The sequence below is a fragment of the Rana temporaria genome, chromosome 3, assembly GCF_905171775.1.
Source record: "Rana temporaria chromosome 3, aRanTem1.1, whole genome shotgun sequence".
NCBI lineage: Eukaryota > Metazoa > Chordata > Amphibia > Anura > Ranidae > Rana > Rana temporaria.
In genome coordinates this window covers 181,862,456-181,882,699 of record NC_053491.1, presented here as the reverse complement: position 1 = coordinate 181,882,699, position 20,244 = coordinate 181,862,456, and the positions used below count along the sequence as shown (strand labels likewise).

The 20,244-nt window shown below is 41.6% G+C and overlaps 1 protein-coding gene across 3 annotated transcripts in view; it reads left to right on the top strand.

Moving 5' to 3' along the window:
• The window catches only part of TAFA2 (TAFA chemokine like family member 2), a 317,169-nt gene that overhangs the window by 285,682 nt on the left and 11,243 nt on the right, over positions 1 to 20,244 (top strand). The window contains exon 6 of one of the 3 annotated variants that reach the window (XR_005747911.1): positions 16,858 to 16,990. The exons of the other annotated variants lie outside the window; for them this stretch is intronic. The gene's annotated coding sequence lies outside the window, so the exon portion shown is untranslated. The remainder of the gene's footprint in view (positions 1 to 16,857; positions 16,991 to 20,244) is intronic. 3 annotated transcript variants of the gene reach the window in all.

The window sequence follows — 20,244 nt, the reverse complement described above, 5'->3', positions numbered from 1 at the left end:
TTCACCAGTTTTCTGTGTGTATAGGGAAGCACACCACACCACGTGAGAATCAAATCTGCTTACCAGATATCAGCAAGTGATAGGTATTGATTAATAACTTCCCAAGGGATCACATCTGAACTTGTCAATCACCAGTAAGTAGATGGTTAAAATACACATACATTCACTTGTCCCAGGCAGCAGCAAAGCAGTACATTTCCAGCGGTCAGCGAGCATCTCACCCAATCAAGGGGATATCATCACCACATGAAAATAAAGCAACATATAGTGAAGCTTGTCTCAGTTGTGAAAGGATTTATTGCAGCAACTTACATGTACAGTCAATAAGAACGATCATCATAAAACAAAACAGCGCATTCAGCGTGCTTGTGTCTCATAGCCAGCCTGACATGTTTCATCCGAGTGGATATCATCAGAGTCTGATGAAGGTTGTATAGTCTCAGGTTTGGAATGAGGAAGAACACCCCAGCAGGAAACTGATAGTTACAGGTTATGCCACCATTGACACTGCGCTTATCTATAATGTGGGCTTTGGATTGCCTCAGATAGGTAGTAGGAGTAGTAATAGGTGACTCCTGACCCTGTTCTACAGCAAAGTATCACACATTTTTGCAGTGTGGAAGGATGCATTATCCTGTTGAAAGAGGCCACTGCCATCTGTGAATGCCGTTTCCACGAAGAGGTGTACTTGATCAGCAAGAATTTTTAGGTAGATGGTACGTGTCAAAGGACATCCACATGAGTGGCAGGGCCCAAGGTTTGCCAGCAGAACATTGTTCAAAGTATCACACTGCTTTCACTGGTTTGCATTCTTCCCATACTGCATCCTGGTACAATTTCTTCCACAGGTAAGCAAAGCACACACGTACCTGGCCAACCACATAATTGTAAAAGAAAATGTGATTCACCAGACAGGCCACCTTCTTCCAATTCTCCAGCTCTGATGCGTACTTGCCTATTGTAATTGCTTTTGGCTGTGGACACCATGGGCACCCTGACCAGTCTGCAGCCAGGCAGCCCCACACACAACAAACTGCGGTGCCCATTTCTGCTTTCAACACATCAACTTCAGGGACAACATGTTTAATTGCTGCCTAATATATCTCACTGACTTTCAGATTCCATTGTAACAAGATAATCAGTGTTATTCAATTAACCTGTCAGTGGTCATAAAGTTATGGCTGATCAGTATATACTGTACATATATATTTGTTGGCGCTGTCAACCAAAAAATATTTTATTTTATATGCATTTAAGTAAAAATGTAAGAAATACTTTTTAATACAGCTTTTTTTTGCAATTTAACAGTGATATTTTTAAACAACTAGCGTTACTGCAGATACCAAGTAAAAATGTTATGATGGATCCCGTACATACTAACAGCCAGATTCACGTAGAGCGGCGTATGTTTAAGCGGGCGTAGCGCATCTCATATGCGCTACGCCGATGTAACATAAAGAGGCAAGTACAGTATTCACAAAGCACCTAAGTTACGGCGGCATAGCGTAAATGGGCCGGCGTAAGCCCGCGTAATTCAAAGTAGGCTGGTAGTGGGCGTGTTGTATTGAAATGAATCGTGACCCCATGTGAATACATGGCCGAACGAATGGCGCATGCTCAGAATCATGTCGCAAATACTCCCTACGATACGACGTCTCAATGCGTATGACGTGAAACCTCACTTGCGCCCAGCCCCATTCACGTACGACTTACGTAAACAACGTAAAATCCGACGGCACTTCCGACGTCCTTACCCTAAACGACTTAGACCAGCTTTTTGGTGGTTTAACTTTACGCCGGAAAAACGCCTTACGTAAACGACGTAGATTACAGCGACGGGCGCAAGTATGTTCGTGAATCGGCGTATCTAGCTCATTTACATAATCGACGCGTAAATCATTCCAGCGGGCAGCGTAAATATGCACCCAAGATTATAACGGCGTAGGACACTTACGTCGGTCGTATCTTGGCAAAATTCAGGCGTATCTCATTTTAAGAATGAGCACATAGATACGACGGCGCACATTCGGACTTACGACGGCGTATCTACTGATACGTCGGCGTAAGTCTCTCTGAATCTGGCCCTAACATTACAATTACATTCTTTATCTGGTACAAAAAATGGAAATGTTTTTTTAGAAATTAATGCTGTTATTTCCATTTTGTGTATTTTATTTAATGTGATACTACAAAAATGCAAATTACATGGAATGAATATATAAAATGTATTTGCATTCAAATGGTAAGAAGCTTTTAATCTGCGTAGGACTACAGCAAAATACAGTGTAGCGATGTTGTGCTGTTTTATTCCTGAATTGAAAATTGTTACACTCTTTATTAAAAGGCCATTAACTGGTTAAATCTTGCATTTTATATTGGTAGAATATTCATTTTATTTAACCACTTGCCGCCCACCATATACCAATATGACGTCGGCAAAGTGGTTTATTTATCCTGATCAGATGTCATATGATGTGATCAGGATAACAAGCTGGCAGGCACCTGTGGGGGCGCGCAACACGGCAATTAGAGGCGCTGTGTGTCAGTCTGACACATCGCAACTCTGATCGCGGTATGGAGCCTCTGACGGAGGCTTCTTAACATGTGATCAGCTGTGACTAATCACAGATGACCATCTCGTGAACCAGGAAGTGCCGGTAAACAGCTTTCCTCGGTTCACGCTGACAGGGGTAGCCAATTGGTGGCTCTCTCTGACAGGGGGGTCTGTGCTCATAATCAGCACATTAATTATAAGCACAGCCCCATCAGATGTGCCCATCAGCTACAAATCACTGCCCATCAGCTGCCAGCCTGTGCCCCATAAAGAGCACATGTCAGTGCCACCTATCAGTGCCCATCAGTGCCGCCTATCAGTGCCCATCAGTGCCAATCAGTGCTGCCTATCAGTGCCGCCAGTGCCACCTATCAGTGCCCATTGGTTTTTTTTTCAAAAATGTTTGTCTTTTTTAGTTTTTTAATAAAATAATTTAATAAAAACCCCAGTGGTGATCAAATACCACCAAACGAAAGCTCTAATCGTGCATAGAAAATTATAAAAATTTAGTTTGGGCACAGTGTTGCATGACCCCGCAATTGTCATTCAAAGCGACAGTGCTGAAAGCTTAAAATTGTCCTGGGCAGGATGGGGCGAAAGTGCCTGGTATTGAAATGGTTAAACAATTATTTTTTTCACGCTTATACATGTTATGATATATGTTAATGAATAATAACATAAATGTGTCTTTCATATTCTTTATTGGTTTTCTTCATCATTAAAAAAGTTAAGCTACAACCATATATATTCACATTTTTCTTATTTCTCATATATCATGACATTTTGAATATCCCACCTTTTACTCTATTACCTTTTCCCCTCCCATCCCTCCTCCCTCCCCGCCACATTACTGTGTGTATCTGATAATTGTGCTCATATCTTAAGTATTAACTCATTAATATTGATAAGAAGTCTTAAGTGCATAAACCGTGTAAAAAGAAGAAGAAAAAATAACAACTCTATTTCCCCCTCTCCCTCACCCCAAGATATCAATACAAGTTTCTGTCTTCCTAAACTCCTTCCACCCTCTCCAGATCTCTTCGAATCTTGGCTTGCATTCATTTTGAATAGACAATAATTCCTCCATGTCTCCCATCCTACCAACCTCCCTGATCCATTCCCCAACCGATGTAGCATTCTCTTTCTTCCAATTTTTTGGTATTGCTACCTTTGCTCCATTTAATAGGTAAGGGACCAGGGACATTCTATATTTTTTCCTTGGAGTCCTCGTGCTGTGAAATAGACAGGTCCAGGGATCACATTTCACCTCTGTCCCACTTATCTTTTTTATCAGGCCTAAAACCTCTTTCCAAAATATCTGTATCAGTGGACACTGCCACCAGATATGGGCGTGGGTTCCCTCCATCCCACATCCCCTCCAGCATAAGGGTGAAGTCTCGTTATCTATTTTGTGAAGTCTCTGTGGGACAAAGTACCATCTGGACAGAATCTTACAATTCATCTCTTTTATTTTATTATCTATGGAGGAGGAATGCACATATTCCATGCCCTTTCTCCTCTTATTCTCTGGTAAGTTTTGTTTTAATTCCGCTTCCCACGCCCTAACTGATCTCGGGGTCTCGGATCCTATCGACGGGGTCAATATCCCATATATATTTGATACCCCTTGTCTACCGAAGCCACTCCGATCTATGAGCTTCTCCCATGGGTTTAGCTAATTCGGTGCCCGTAGGGGCTTTGGTAGAGATTGGACAAAGTGCTGTACCTGTCTGTACCTCCACTCATCCCCTTCCGAAATTCCAAATCTTTCTTGTAGATCTAACAGAGGACTCAGAGTGTCTCCCTTCATTATGTCTTTTAGTTTCAATGTGTCCGACATTGCCCATCTCAGGAAGAGACCACCTCCTTTCCCTGGCGAAATGTAATCCGTGCCATGAGGGGCAATTGAGGACTGTTGTAGGGGCATCTATTAATTTTACATATTCTATCCCAAATTCTGAAGGCTTCCTTAGTTATTGACGGAGTATCCTCAGAGAGACATCGGAATTGTTTTGGGATCCAAATTCTTGTTCCCAAATCTTTTCCGCTTAAGTTCTCCTCTATGCCAACCCATTTTTTCCTCTGTCCTTTCTCCTGTAACCAATCCGTAATACTTTTTAATACCGCTGCTTCGTAGTATCTTTTAAAGTCTGGTAGTTGTATTCCCCCCTTCCTTCTGGGTCTAGTCAAAATCTCAGCCGAGATGCAGGCTTTCTTATTTTTCCATATGCATCCCCTTATTATTTTCCCTAATATTTTTAAATAAGCATCTGGGATTTTGATTGGGAGTACCTGGAAAATGTACAAGACTTTAGGCAATATCATCATTTTAATAATATTTATTCTCCCCAACCAGGTTATATTGTCTATCCGGTAGCCTTTAAGTTCTCCTTTTATTTTATTTAATAAAGAGATGTAGTTATCTACATATAGGTCCCTTTCTGACTCTGACATAAGTATACCTAGGTACTTCATAGCCTTTTGTTTCAACGTGAATGGGTAATGGGCTCCAATATCTCTGTGTTCTTTCGGACCCATAGATATAATCAGATAGGTGGATTCATAAAGACCGCCGCATCTTTAACGCGGCGTAGCGTATTGTATTTACGCTACGCCGCCTTAAGTTAGATAGACAAGTACTGTATTCACAAAATACTTGCCTCCTAACGTACGACGGCGTATCGTAAATGTGGCCGGTGTAAGCGCGCCTAATTCAAATTAGGCTGAGGGGGCATGTTTTATGTTAATGGGGGGTGACCTGACGTGATTGACGTTTTTTACGAACGGCGCATGCGCCGTCTGTGTACATATCCCAGTGTGCATTGTGGCAAAGTACGCCCTATTCACGGACGACTTACGCTAACGATGTAAAATTTACAAATTTCGACGCGGGAACGATGGCCATAGTTAACATTGGCTACGTCACCTAGGGGGCATGTTTATCTTTAGGAGGCGTATCTCTTACGGAAACAGCGTATCTTTACTGCGAATCGGCGTATCTATGCATTTACATATTCTACGCCGAATTTAACGGAAGCGCCACCTAGCGGCCAGCCTAAATATTGCACCCTAAGATACGACGGCGCAAGCCGTCGTATCTTAGATAGGTTTAAGTGTATCTCAGTTTGAGAATACACTTAAACTTAGGACGGTGCAGATTCCGAGTTAGGTCGGCGTATCTACTGATACGCCGGCCTAACTCTTTCTGAATCCACTTAAGAGTCTCAGTTTTCTCTCTATTAATTTTTAAATTTGAAATTTCTCCATATTTTCCATATTCCTCCATAATTTTTGGTAATGTCTGTCTTGGATTTGATACATAAAGCATCATGTCATCCGCGAACGCAGAGATCTTGTGTTCCCTCCCACCCACCTCTACCCCCTTTATCTCCCTATTGGATCTGATTGTTGCCAATAGGGGTTCCAATGAGAGGACAAATAAAAGGGGGGAGAGCGGACATCCCTGGCGGGTCCCATTGAAAAGTGGGAATCTCTCCGACAAGGTTCCGTTGACCCGAAGCTGCGCCGAAGGTTTGGAGTATAGTGCTTCTATTAACCTAAGCATTCTAGGACCTAGTCCTATATATTTTAGTGTTGCTATCATAAATTTCCAGTCAAGTCTATCAAACCCTTTTTCAGCGTCAAGTAACATAAACATTACAGGTGTTTTACTCTTCCTAGCTTTTTGTATCAATAAGATTCCTCTCAGTAAGTTATCCCATGTTTCCCTCCCCGGTACAAACCCTGCCTGGTCTTTGTCTATCAACCCTGACATAAATGGTCTTATTCTCTCAGCCAGAATCTTTGCATATATCTTTATATCGACATTGATCAGGGAGATAGGCCTATAACTAGTACATATTGTAGTATCTTTTCCCTCCTTACCTATGAGGGTTATATGAGCTCCCAGGGCTTCCTCGCAAATTGCCAGGCCCCTACAAATGGAGTTCATATAGTCCTGAAAGTATGGTATGAGAGTTCTCCGTATCTTTTATAGTAAAGAGCCGTGTACCCGTCGGGACCCGGGCTCTTTCCCATTTTAATATTTTTAATTATTTGACTAATTTCTTCTCTAGATATTTCTTTCTCTAAGTTGATAGCGTCTTCTACCAGCATTTGCAGAGTCTTAGACCCTTCCAGATATTTTCCCATTTTGCTTTCCCTATTCTGCGTTTCTATTATATCTTGATCTTTATTTACTTTATATAAGCTTTGATAATACTCTTTAAGGGTTTCTGTTATATCTTTAGTCGAATGCTTCATCTCTCCTTTCTTGTCCTTAATTCTTAAGATATAATTTTGTGCATTTTTGGGTTTGATTGTCCTTGCCAGAAGCTTCCCTGGTTTATTTCCCATGGCATAAAACCTCTTACTCGTATTATCCCCGCCACATTACTGTCCGTATCAATGGGTTTTCTTTTACCTGGGATATCCCATTTTTTCCAACCAAGGGTTCACATTTTACCAAACTCCCTGATGTTTCTTCTCTTAGTATATACTACCTTCTCTTTCCATATTGTTTCAGTAACTACATTGACCCATTCTCTTACTGATGGAGGGTTCTCTGCTTGTCACCTTTGAACAATTTTTTTTTTTTTTGTTTGAAAGAGGAACCTCAACACTACTTTTAACCACTTCCATACTGGGTACTTATACACCCTCCCGCCCAGACTAATTTTCAGCTTTCAGCGATGTTGCACTTTAAATGACAATTGCGCGGTCGTGCTACACTGTACCCAAACTTATTTATTTTCTGCAAAAAAAAAAAATGACCGAAAATTTAGAAAGAAAAGTTTATTTTGTTTCTGTTATAAAACATTGTAAATAAGTAAGTTTTCTCCTTTACTGATGATGGGCACTGATGGTACTGCACTGACGGGCACTGATAAGGTGGCACTGATGGACACTGATGAGGTGGCATTGATGGGCACTGATGTTGGGCACTAATATGCAGCACTGATAGGCGGCACAGATGGGCACGGATAGGCGGCACGGATGGGCACGGATAGGCGGCATGGATGGGCACAGATAGGCGACACGGGTGGGCATGGATAGGCAGCATGGATGGGCACAGGTAGGCGGCATGGATGGGCACAGGTAGGCGACATGGATGGGCACGGAAAGGCTGCATGGATGGACACTGATAGGCGACACGGATGGGCACGGATAGGAGGCATGGATGGGCACAGATAGGCGACACGGATGGGCATGGATAGGCAGCATGGATGGGCACAGGAAGGCGGCATGGATGGGCACAGGTAGGCGACATGGATGGGCACGGAAAGGCTGCATGGATGGGCACTGATAGGCGACACGGATGGGCACGGATAGGAGGCATGGATGGGCATGGATAGGCGGCATGGATGGGCACTGATAGGCAGCATTGATGGGCACTTTAATGTGTTGCACTAATGTATGTGCTGTACTAAAGGATGCCAATCAGTGCCAAACAATGCCTGCCAATCAGTGATGGCCATTGTGGGCACTGATTGGCATCCATTGTGGGCACTGATTGGCATCCTTTTTTTGTGTTTTTGTTATCCCTGGTGGTCTAGGTGGGCATCCCTGGTGGCATCTGTGGTAAGCATCCCTGGTGGTCTAGTGGCATCCCTGGTTGTCCAGTGGGGGGGGCTGCGCTGATAATCGATCAGCGCAAACCCCCACTGTCAGAGGAGCAGCCGATCGGCTCTCCTCTACTCACGTCTGACAGACGCGAGTGAGGAAAAGTCGATTACCGGCTTTTCCTGTTTACATCATGATCAGCCATGATTGGACACGGCTGATCATGTGGTAAAGAGTCTCTGTCGGAGACTCTTTACCTAGATCGGTGTTGCGGGGTGTCAGACTGACACCCTGCAACAACGATCGCCGCGATGCGCGCCCCCGGGGTATAATAAGTCCTATGTATCAGCATCAGAAATTAGAACTTCTGTGCAGGTGAAACTGTAACCAAGTGTCCTCTCTCCAGTATCTTCCTCCATTGTCCCTCTGTTATAGTCCCCAAGTCTTCCTCCCACTTCCCTCTACTTTTAAGCTGTTCTGGACCTTCTATACTTCCCTCACATATATGTGGATATATTTCGGAGATAAATCCCTTTGTCTTAAGCCTCGTACACACGCTCGGTTTACTCGGCAAGAACCAGCAAGAAAACTGCTGGCAGAGCATTCTTGCCAAGTATGCCGAGCGTGTGTACAAGGCTTTCAGGATTCTCGACAAGAAAACTGCCCAGAATCTAGATGAGAAAAATAGAGAACATGTTCTCTACTTTCTCGTTGTGAGATTCTCTGCAGTTTTCCTGCCGAGAAACCCGAGAGTGTGTATACTTACCTGGTCGCCGTGGAAACCTGCGCATGCTTGAAATGACTTTGAGGGATGCACGATAGCTTCCACGGCATAGGTAGGGTGAAGCAAGATGACGGCGACATCATGGAATGTGACGAGCGCATGCTCGTCGTACGCGATGATGTCACTGCGTTCTTGCCTTTCAAGAGAACCGCGGTTCTTTTGAAAGGTCTGTCTGTACACTCGGGCGGCAAGAGATCCTTGCCAAGAATCTCATCGGGGGAAAACTACATTTTTTACCTGACGAGATTCTTGCCGTGTGTACGAGGCTTAACTCTGCTTACCCAGTTTCTCTGAAATAAGGGTCCTATTATCCCACACTGGTCCTACTCTATCAAATTGTTCTCAGTGTTCATAAGAGGAATGACAAATTCAAATCACAGAGACAGAATTAGTTAAAAAAAAAGTTTTATATTTGCTGATGTTATTTTACTGTGAAAGAAAATAGCTCCTTTACAGTTATATATATAAACCTTAACTTAACTGAAATGACTCGGTAGACGTACGCCTTCCTCTGCTGAGAATTCTTCAATTCCCAGCCATACTGACTTTAAAACACATCATAATTTCAACAGCCGGTTGTGCCTCTAGGGAACACTGATTGCACACCAGTGGCTGTTGTTTCCATAATGATGATGAAAGTGTGTTCTGGTTTTAGTAACAAGAAATAGAGAATAGGAATAAAATGAAACCAATTGAATATGCCTTAACTGTGTAGGGCTGTTCTTAGCAACTTGAATGGATAGAAACATATTGTGAAAAACTGAGTTGAACTTACTTTGGTAACAAATAATTCAAATGCTTTTTTTGTATTTAGTATGGGCAGGGTATCAAATTCCCAAACAGCCACAAGTTAACAGACATATTGGCTTGTGGTAATGAAATGTGAACATATTGAAGTGTTTTACTTCTTGTAAAATCACAGCTTCATTATATTGGGTATTTCTGAATTTGCATAATGGGTGTTAGTGATGTTCAAAAAATATTTAAAATGTGACTACTAAAGTAACATCCCAGAGTGTACATACAATTCCAAAGTGCATTGATAAGCAAACTTCTTAAAAAGTAAACAGCATTTTAAAGTTTTACACTTGTAAAGAGTATTATCCTTGTGCTTTTTCTCTACGTAATGTAAGGTAATATGTTTCTCCAACTCTTTTTCCCTCTGGCTAGGACCCAGTGTCCCTTCGTCTGTGCTTGTTTTTACCATTTCTCACCATTTACCATCTCTGTTTTTCTTTTTTTTCCCAATAAAAGATTTTATTTAGTAAAGAAAGGAATCAGACTGGTGCTGACACCGAGATACCAAACTCTGGACCCAGATAGAACAGGCCCAAAGTAGGATCCCCTTGAGAGGGACCCCATGGTGCTATTCCTCACTGTCGGCGGACCTTAAACAACACCCACTGATAGGGACCTCCTCACGAATCTGCTCCTGACTCCTGTCCCAGGCATCATTGTCCACCCCGAACTCCCCTCTATACCCCATACTAGGGAATCCTGAGTTTCTGCCTGGCACGCAGGACGCGGTCTTTCGCCTCCCACTTCAGCGCCTGGACTTCCTGAGGGCGCGACAGTTAAGCCATTTTCTCAACACGAGGCAGCCCCCTGATGATGGTGGCCTGCCACTTACAACGCTAGAGGGCCTCTGCGCCTCCACAGGGATAATGGGACATATGCTCTCACTGGCCTATGACCTGCTGACCACACCACCACCTGACTTTGTGCCCCCGGTATTCTGAACTGGGAAAAGGAATTAGACCGACAATTCGACTCATCTGAGAAACAACACATTCTCTGGTATACACACAAGTCCTCTATATGTGCCGAAATTCAAGAAATCAATTATAAACTCCTATCTCGGTGGTACAGGACCCCGGTGCTATAGCACAAGTTGTACCGGACGACGTCAGATCTTTGCTGGCGCTGTCTGGAGGATAATGGTACCTTGGTTCACATCTTCTGGTCCTGTTCCAGACTAACGCACTTCTGGCGAGTAATCCGGGAGACCATACAGAAATTCACGGATCGCACTATCCCAAACGACCCAGCATTCTTCCTCCTTCATGCGTCCTCCATTCCGGACAGGGTATACAAAAAATCTGTGATTCGACACTTACTAGATGCGGCCAAGGCTTGCATCCCACTTCACTGGAAGACACCGCACCCCCCGACTGTCGCCATGTGGCTCCGGAAGGTAGAAACCATTAAACACATGGAAGACCTTATCCTTACAGAGCAAAAGAGACAGGAGACATTCACCAACACTTGGCAACAGTGGAATGCATTCATTTTTTTGGTGGAGGGCCAGGCGATGCAGAGGGACACCGCTGGTGTAGCGACCAGTTGAAAAATAGATATGTCCTCTCAAATGGCCCTGTAATTCGAACTGGCACCCTAGAGGCCGCTTCGAATCCGCTACCTTGGTACTCCATGCCTGTGGGTACGGTTATTGAGTTTTACCCTTACCACCTTGCTCTTTCCTCTCTCCTATTCCTCCTGCCCCCTCTCCCCCCTTTTATACTTAGTTTAGTTCTTCTCTCGCTCCCCGCTTCACATTCTTGGTATCGGGTAGACCTTACCTGGACAACCCTTCCTTATAGAGAAAACGGAAAAGTAGGGGTGGTGCCCATGGGGCGGCAGCCATATGTCACACCATTAGGATGACACGGATCCGGCCTACATGTAGGAGACCGCTGGGAACTTCAAACCGCTTGATGGGAAGATAAACCACGGCTAGCCTTAGGTAGCATGAAAACCACATTGTGAGAACACTATATTGTAAAAGCTTTATACCATTTATGCATGCCTTAGAAAGCGACAATGTCCCCAAGGTACTATGATTCTATGATACGTCATGACTTTGTATATGTACCAATGTTTTTCCTACTCTGTTCATTGTTTATTACCTTGTGTTGTGGCAGCCCATGTGGGTATCTGTCCTGATATCAAATAAAAAAAAAATAAAAAGAAAGGCATCAATTAAAGCAAATACAATGTTAGCAAAACATGTCATATTCAGCGAAGTTGTATACAATTTCAATTCAATCTACGTATAGATTGTAACCAAGAGTTAGTAAAGATAAACACAAAGGGGTTGATTTACTAAAGGCAAATCCACTTTACACTACAAGTGCACTTGGAAGTGCAGTTGCTGTAGATCTTAGGGGAAGATCTGAAATGAGTTGAAGTTCTGTTGATTTTTTTATTATCCAATCATGTGCAAGCAAAAATGCTGTATTTTTTTCCTTACATGTCCCCCTCAGATCTACAGCAACTGCATTTCCAAGTGCACTTCCAAGTTCACTTGCAGTGCAAAGTGGTTTGCCTTTAGTAAATAAACCCCAAAGACTTTTAGCAGAAATGTAAAAATTACAGTTTTTGAAATGTACTGAAGTCCTCTGCTGATACACTTTTTTCATATGCTCTTTTGCTTTTTGTGCTCTAACCCCGAGCATTGGTATTATAAAGTGGTGGTTAGATGTGTATATATTTGTGGTCTCATCTTCAAAAATTGTTTTAATTAGTTACATAAAATAAGGGTTGTGGAACTTTAAATGAAGCGTGTGACCCAGTCATGCACCTCCATCCCTATATCTATAATAGGAGAGGGTTGGGACTTTATAGGAGGCATATAAAACATGACTCGATAATTGATCAAAAACAAAACATGATGACAAATTTATTACAGTACAGAAACAGGTAAAAAAGCACATAGCAATTGATACACACATGGAAAAAAAAAAATATATATATATATATATATATATATATATATATATATACATACACACACATAATCAATACCATGACATTTCATGTATATACAACCACGGATGTTGTCAAAACACTGCAACATAATAGGAGCAGATTTTTTTCTCCATGTCATATGATTGTGGGTATGACAAAGAATATATGTCATAGTGATGTTTAAAGTTAGAAAATATGACAGAACATAGGTGTAAAATGTAGCTGCATTCAAAGAGCGATACACGTTTTGTGGATTCGCTCCACTTCCTCAAGAGCAGATGCATATTATGTATAAAGAGGCTCCAGGTTAAAGCATGCGGTACTGGACAATGGGAGCCGCTGGGATTGTCTGTCCCGGGAGCTGTGGTATTGTGGACCCACAGAGACACAGGTACATACAAGCATAGCCCTAGAATGGTAGGGACCTCAATGGTGTAGTCTGATACAAGTAGTATCTCCCAAGATTTTTAAATTGTCACTAAAAAACAAGATCCACGTGTGAAGTGTAGTGTGTCCAAGGAAAGACTAAAGGAGGATGTTTTTTTACCCCCTGAGCGGTAATCCTGAGTCAGGCTTGGGGTGAAATTTCAGCACCAAAAGCGGTAACCCCGAGCCAGACTCTGGACCACCTTGCAGTGTCCACAGGCACAAGTTACTTACCTTGTCCCTGGATCCTGCGATGCCTCCCCTCTGTGTGATCGAGCGGTGTCCTCCTCGCTCGATTCACAGTGCCGAGTGCCGCTGAGCTCTTTTCCCTGCGACGTTACGACGCACAGGGGCGGAGATCTGTGCCAAATTAAAAAAAGTAAATAAACACAATACATACAGTATACTGTAATCTTATAGATTAAAGTCCTGTATGAAAAAAAATACACACCCCCTTTGTCCCTAGTGGTCTGCACAGTGTCCTACATGCACTTTTATATAATAAAAACATTTTTTTTCTGCTTGGAAACTGGAGATTGTCCATAGCAACCAAAATGTGTCCCTTTATGTCAAAAGTGGTTTTAGACCAGCTAAAAAACAGCGATAATAAATTATAATCACTTGCAGAATTGAGCGATAGTGATTTGTGGGAAAATTTGTCATCAAAAAATTAAAAGTAATAATTGTTATTATTATTATATAATTTGTTATAATTATTTATATGTATTATATTATAATTTATGATTTTGTGTTTCAAATTTTATTACACCCGGGATGTCTACTAGACTCTTGTTTGGACAGATTTAAGTGAGTTATTTCTAAGAATTGCAGGCCTACAATATAAAACGCCAAATTTCCATGCAAAATAATTGTACCGCTTTCAGCACCTAAAATCTGAAATAATCATACCGCCAGGGAGGTTAATTATACATGGTATCCAACAAACATGCATGTCTATACACTATCCAGACACCTCTGGTACCAGCTTCTTCTTGAGAGAATAGAAGCAAACAACCAAATTTTTTTTACCTGTTCTTATAAGATTTCCCCCCAGAAAAGTTGGTAATACACAAAAGAAGGGGGCAATAGCGAAAGTATGTGAGCAATAGGGATGAGCTGAACACCCCCCTGTTCGGTTCGCACCAGAACTTGCGAACACACCAAATGTTCGTGTGAACTTTAGAACCCTGTTAAAGTCTATGGGACTCGAACATTTGAAATCTAAAGTGCTAATTTTAAAGGCAAATATGCAAGTTATTGTCCTAAAAAGTGTTTGGGGACCCGGGACCCGGGTCCCAGGGGACATGTATCTTGTTTTTTTGGGAGCAGTGATTTTAATAATGCTAAAAGTGAAACAATAAAAGTGAAATATTCCTTTAAATTTCATACCTGGGGGGGTGTAAAGTTAGCATGTGAAATATCGCATGTTTCCAGTACATAGAACTGTCCCTGCACAAAGTGTCATTTCTGAAAGAAAGACATTTAAAACTGGCAATTCAGAGCGAATTCATTCATAAAAAAAAATAGCGTGGGGGTCCCCCCAAATTCCATTACCAGGCCCTTCAGGTCTGGAATGGATATTAACGGGAATCCCGCCGTCAATTAAAAAAAAAATGGCGTGGAGTTCCCCCAAAAATTCACACCAGACCCCTTATCCGAGCACGTTAACCTTGCCGGCCACAGAAAAGAGGGGGGACAGAGTGCGGCCCCCCCCTCTCCTGAACCGTACCAGGCCACATGCCCTCAACATGGAGAGGATGTCCCCATGTTGATGGGGACAAGGGCCTCATCCCCACAACCCTTGCCCGGTGGTTGTGGGGGTCTGCGGACGGGGGGCTTATCAGAATCTGGAAGACCCCTTTAACAAAGGGGACCCCCATATCCTGCCCCCCCTATGTGAATTGGTAATGGGGTACATTGTACCCCTACCATTTCACGAAAGAAGTGTAAATAGTTGGAAAAAACACACACACACCGTAGAAAAAAGGCCTTTATTAATGAAAAAAAAACATCTACTTGGTCCCAGCTCCCTGCTCCAACGTTGTCTGTATCCAGTGACGGGTGATCTCCGGTCCAGCGATGAGAAGATCCATCCATCCAAAGCGCAGCCACGCCGACCTCCTCTCTCCGCTGGACACAGCCCAGCAAATGACACGGCTGAAGCTGTGACATTTCTTATATAGGGGATGCCCCGCCACCCTTATATAAGAAATGTCACAGCTTCAGCCGTGTCATTTGCTGGGCTGTGTCCAGCGGAGAGAGGAGGTTGGCGTGGCTGCGCTCTGGATGGATGGATATTCTCATTGCTGGACCGGAGATCACCTGTGGCTGGATACAGACAACGTTGGAGCAGGGAGCTGGGACCGAGTAGATTACCACCGCTGGATTTTTTTTCTTTTTTTTTTTATTAATAAAGGACTTTTTTCTACGGTGTGTGTGTGTTTTTTCCAACTATTTACACTTCCTTCGTGAAATGGTAGGGGTACAATGTACCCCATTACCAATTCACATAGGGGGGGGCCAGGATCTGGGGGTCCCCTTTGTTAAAGGGGTCTTCCAGATTCTGATAAGCCCCCCGCCCGCAGACCCCCACAACCACCGGGCAAGGGTTGTGGGGATGAGGCCCTTGTCCCCATTAACATGGGGACATCCTCCCCATGTTGAGGGCATGTGGCCTGGTACGGTTCAGGAGAGGAGGGGCCGCACTCTGTCCCCCCTGCGGCCGGCCAGGTTAACATGCTCGGATAAGGGGTCTGGTGTGAATTTTTGGAGGAACTCCACGCCATTTTTTTTTAAAATTTGGGGTGGAGTTCCCCTTAAAATCCACAAAAGACCTGAAGGGTCTGGAATGGATAATTGGGGGAACCCACATAATTTTTTTTAAAATTGATGGCGGGGTTCCCCTTAATATCCATTCCAGACCTGAAGGGCCTGGTAATGGAATTTGGGGGGACCCCCACGCTATTTTTTTTTTTTTATGAATGAATTCGCTCTGAATTGCCAGAGCCGACAATTCATTATTGCCGCAAGTCAGTTTTAAATGTCTTTTTTTCTTTCAGAAATTACACTTTGTGCAGGGACAGTTCTATGTACTGGAAACATGCGCTATTTCACATGCTAACTTTACACCCCCCCAGGTATGAAATTTAAAGGAATATTTCACTTTTATTGTTTCACTTTTAGCATTATTAAAATCACTGCTCCCGAAAAAACGGTAGTTTTTAAAACTTTTTTTGCATTGATACATGTCCCCTGGGACAGGACCCGGGTCCCCAAACACTTTTTAGGACAATAACTTGCATATTAGCCTTTAAAATTAGCACTTCAGATTTCAAATGTTCGAGTCCCATAGACTTTAACTTTAATCAATGACTAGCGGTGCTGAATCGCCTGCAAAGCGGTTCGGCAGCGGAGCTTTGGGGGTGCTTTTAACCTTTTTTCACCCACTAGCAGTGGTTAAAAGTGCTCTGCTAGCGACCAAATAGCCCCGCTAAAACTAAGATAAAGCGCCGCTATAACTAGCAGCAAAAAAAACATTTGCTGTGTGAATGTCTCAGGCATTCACTCAGCTGTCATGTATTTTGGCAAAATGTATTTCGTACGATCATCAGCTCTATCTAGGAACCATTTTACAGCATTTTCCCGATTGGGGTATTTCAGGCAAATACCACATATTGACAGCTACAGTAGATGAAGCTGATAAATATAGAAAATAAACATGATTATTTATCACAGCTGAGCGAATGCTTAAAACATTCACACGACCATTTGTTTTTCTTAATAGACCCCTTGATTTCTCTCATGCCTAATCAGCATTATTCAGAATGTCTGAATTCTGGTTCTAATATACCTATATGATTAGCATTAGAAGTGTTTATCTGAAATTGGCTGGAACAGGACACAATTGGCCATTGTCTGTGAGTATTAATTCTGTGTTTCACATGTAATTGTTCCTTCTGTTACTGCTTACTAAGCGTGTTTATATTACCTTTTCATAGAACTGCAAAAGAAAAAAAAAATCTAGGTTTCGGTAGAGGGGAGAAGAGTTAGAACTGTTTATTGCTCTCTTTGTCCTGAACCAAATGACCATTGATACCAAGACAGAAAGCAAAGGGAAATTTTTAAATGTTATAGTTGCCACCAGGGCAAGGGTAGAGGGGAAATATAATACAGACTCATGTTTCGATGACAACCGTCAAAGCTAGGATATCCTTTGACCCTGGTGGGGACTTCCTTGTGTTTCCCTTCTATGGGATAAGATTGCGGTGATATCTCTCAATTGAGAATACAGATGGCAATAAATATGACTGATGTTCTAACCCTTCCTTACTCTTAAGGGTGACGTTCAGATTTACCAGTACCATGAGTTTGAGGCAAATCCTGCAGGTTTGAGGTTTGAGATCCAAGTGAATTTAGGGGACAATCAACCTATTTGCTGTGTTGTTTGTTTTGATTTTTGGGGGCTTTCCATAGAAAACTTTTCCTTTTTCTTTATGATGCAAGCCTTTTTTTTATTGTTATAAAGGGTGGTATTTGTGTGTGATCATTTATTTTGGGGTTTATTGATTTTTATTTTATATTGAAAATGCTTTTATTTAGGTCATTTGCTTTTTTTGTGCTGCAAGACTTTCCCTTATAATTTATCTATACCAAAAACATTATTTTTAGTTCTAGATAGAAAGAGTAGAACCCTTGTTGCATTTCAGTGCTACCTGGGACTCTATTAGAGAGATTTCATACAGGAAAGGAGGTAAAATCTTCAATAAGGAAACAGTAAATAATAAAACGCTTGGAAAGATGGGTAAGGGGCACTGGAACCCTAAAGATCCTTTATGTGTTTATGTTACAATAATGACACCATCCAATAGTAAGGAGATAGTATAAATGTGGATAATTTGAATATTTGGGCTAGTGGTTTCTGCACACTGCTGTGCACAATGGTGTATTGTATATAAAAATAGTGGTATTGTGTAATATTGAGTAGAAAAATCATGTGAACATATGAACCCATCACAAAGGATAAAATTCAAAAATGATCAGTATATGGAAATATGGTTTATAATGGGTACAATTATAGATTTGAAATTCACCTCCCTTTATCCATCGATTTTCCTCTTTATTCTTTCAATCCTTAATTTACCATCAATGTTTTTCATTTCAGACATCCAACTATAGATTGATTATTGAGACCACATTTATTGTTTCATTTTTTCCAAGGTAAACACTACCTTTTTAATTCAAATGAATGATCGGTTATGCTGTTTCAAACTGAAGTACTGATACTAATTTGCTATACCTTAATTAGCTGTTTCTGAGAAGTTAAGTGATTTGGATGATATGGTATTTTTATAATTTTTTTATTGATTTTTATCATTTTAGGTATAACGATAATTGCTCTATAGGATGTTTACTATTCGAATCTAGTATTTTATCATTTGACCGCTATGAGTTTCTTAAACTTTATAATTACACCAATTATGACCCAATATATTATTAAGTTGGGGATTCTTTTCATTTTTGATGGTTACATATGTTCATATGATTGTTCAACCTATTAATATAACATTTCAGAATTTTTACATACAATACACCATACCATTGTAATTAATACAATAAAATGTACCATATTATTATTGCCACTATTGTTACACCACATGATAATCATCATTTTTATTGCTATTAATATTATTATGTTTATGATTATTATTGATGTACAATGATACAGTTGTTTATTACCATAATTTTATTACCATCATTTTATTTTTCATATCATGGTATATTCACCTTTAATTTATGTATTTTACTCTTTTACTCATTCTACATTTAATTTATGTAGTCCTCATTAGTATTGGTTTGTTCTTAAGCTTTTGGAATCTTTGTCTACAAATATTTATATACAGTTTAAGAGGTTTTCTTAATAATCCTGCATGCTAGCCTTGATAAAGTGGCAAAGGTACAAGTTCCAAAAACGTGTTGAATTTACAAACACTTTAGACATGAATATTGTGATGTGACACTTCAATTCATCATGTACTAAACAATAATAAGCTGACAGAGGGTCTAGCATTTCCCTACCTAACGTAAAAAATAATAATGTTGCCGTTAGAAAGATTTGCCCTCTTTCCTGTCTTATGAACAACGGGCCAGATCCACAACGAGCGGGCGCAACGTAACTTTTCCGATTTAAGTTACACCGCCGCAAATTGCCCAAGTTAGTGCCCGATCCACAAAGCACTTACCTGGAAATTTGCGGCGGTGTATCCTAAATCAGTCCGGCGCAAGGCGGGCCAATTCAAATGAAAATTAAAATTGAAAATTAAATTAGGCGCGCTCCCGCGCTGGACATACTGCGCATGCTCCCGACACTATTTTCCCGACGTGCTTTGCGTGAAGTTACGTTGCGCCAAGGTTTTGTGAATCGCGACGGGTAAAAAAGAGTTGCGGCGGGAAAAATACAAAATTTAAAAAAAATTGGACAGCGACGCAGGAAAGACGGGTATACTTTTACATGGTGTACTAACTTTACACTTTGTAAAAGCAGCCCTATCTTTGCGACGGCAAACTAACACTTACGGCGACTTCACAAAGGGAAAAACCTTTGTGGATCTCCGTAAGTGCTAATTTGCATACCCAACGCTGGTTTACGACAAGAAATGCCCCCAGCGGCGGCCGCGGTACTGCATCCTAAGATCCGACAGTGTAAAACAATTACACATGTCGGATCTTAGGGATATCTATGCGTAACTGATTCTATGAATCAGCCGCATAGATAGAAACAGGGATACGACGGTGTATCAGCAGATACGCCGTCGTAACCCTTTTGTGGATCTGGCCCAACCTTTTTTACCAGATAGGAAGTGGCGGAATCTCTCCAATGTAACCTCTGAATGCAGTAAAACCTGAGCAGAGTTTTAATCCATTTCTATTCTATGCAAAAATAAAAAATAAAGATTTTCAGTATAGATATGTTAGGGAGACTCTTTAAGGGACACAGAGTTTCTGAAGCAAGGGTACAAAACAAATTTGCAAAAAGAAGCACATGGTAGGGCGACGCATGTCAAAAACAAAGACAAATTCCTGGCTCATTTACCAGCCAGCCTGCAACAAACTCAATTGTCCTGTTTAACAGTTCATGTTAAAACCAGGGGTTAAGTTTGCACACATTTGCAAA